Raw genomic sequence first — 1,637 nt, 5'->3', positions numbered from 1 at the left:
TCCGCCTGGGTGTTCAGGGTGTTGCAGGGCCTGGCCCGGAATGCGCACAGCAAACGTGTTACATGAATCTGCGAGTGTGTGTGTGTGTGTGTGTGTGTGTGTGTGTAACTGTGTATCTGGGTTAAGATTATAAAGACCTCACTGAACACCTCGATCTTTTCATTGATAACTGTGCTACCCCAAGAATGGGTCTCCTATCTGGGGTTCCAGACAAGTCCCACTGGCCAGAGGCAGGGGGGCGGAGTTAGGCAGAAAGCTGTGCCCCAAGCCCAGGGCCAGGGTGCCAGGGGCCAGGCCAGGGGCAAAGGGCACAGGCCCCACCCTGGAACTGAAAGGGGCAGGGAAGGGGTGCCAAAGCCGGGTCCTAGGTCAGCGCCCCCCCCCATGAGTTCCCTGCCCCCGGCTGGGCAGGATGTGGTGGCAGCTGCAGGAGGGTGGGCAGGATGTGGGGGTGGGGGCAGCTGAAACGGAGCCTGACTATCGTCTCCCCAGCTCCTCCCTTCTGCCCCCCCCATCCGCCCCCTACAGATCACGTGCTTCCAGCTCGGGCACCGACGGACTATTTCCTTCTTTCCGCGGAAGGACATAATTGACACCGCAAATTCGAGTCACCAGCGACTTGAGCTGTGCCACGCCTTTTTATAGCCCTGTCGTTCAGGACATAAAGTTTGCCAGACACACATTTCTTTAAAGTCCTACCCACTAACCCAGGAATGGCCCCTTTAAATGCAAATGATCGCCTTCTCGCTCTCGCCCCCCACCCCCCATCCCAACTTCGCTCCTCGTGCCCAGACTCCACCAGCTGCCATTGACGTCACGCGTGCGTCAGCGTCGCCAACCCAACCAGACGGCACGTGGGGGGAAGAAGGTGGCCTTAAAGGGCCAGCCGCTTTCGGTCTGCCCTGTTACTGCTGTGAGATTTGGCCTTGAAAAAGAGGAATGAGATGGGGGATGGGGAGAGCTATTGGGACAGGAGGACGTGCAGGACAGACGTTAGGAAGGACTTCCCAGGGTAGAAGGGCCAGACCTGCCCTGAGATTCCCCGGAAGGCTGGGTGTCTGCGCCCGGGAGACGGACCCAGGACGAGCGGGATGCTCTGGAGGCGCAGGGCACTTGGTGTTGAAGACTGGCCTCTCCTGCATCGCTGCCCAGCGCGTCCACGGTGCAAGGACTCTGTTTGCTTGGTGTCCCCATCACCAAGAGCACAACGTGTCGTGGATGCGCACATATTTGTAGAATGACTGGAGCCCGGGGCAAAGCCACCTCCCCCAGGAGGGCTCCCTGGTGCCCCCCGAGCGTGCCCAGCACACACCGCCACTGAGACCAGGGCAGTCTCTCGGGGACGCTGGCACGTCAGGGAACTTGCCTCTTCCTGCCCTGCTTCAGCGCAGTGGCGAGGAGCGTGTAGCGTGTGACCTTAGTTTCCATAACTGTCAAGTGGGGCTGATGCCACCAGGCCGCGGACTTGCCGTGACATCTCCGCGAGGCCCCTGCGTGCTGTCTGCTGGGTCACGGGGGGAGCAGGTTTTCAGACGGCCATGTCCCCACTGAACTGCGAGCTTCTCGGGGCAAGGGCCTTGCGGTACCCGTTTGTCCCCAGCACCAGCAGGACGCGAGGCTCATGGCTGGTGCTTTTA

Source organism: Pteropus vampyrus, unplaced genomic scaffold (assembly GCF_000151845.1).
Source record: "Pteropus vampyrus isolate Shadow unplaced genomic scaffold, Pvam_2.0 Scaffold124, whole genome shotgun sequence".
NCBI lineage: Eukaryota > Metazoa > Chordata > Mammalia > Chiroptera > Pteropodidae > Pteropus > Pteropus vampyrus.
The sequence above is the reverse complement of the archived record's forward strand: the minus strand, read 5'-3'. Positions refer to the sequence as shown.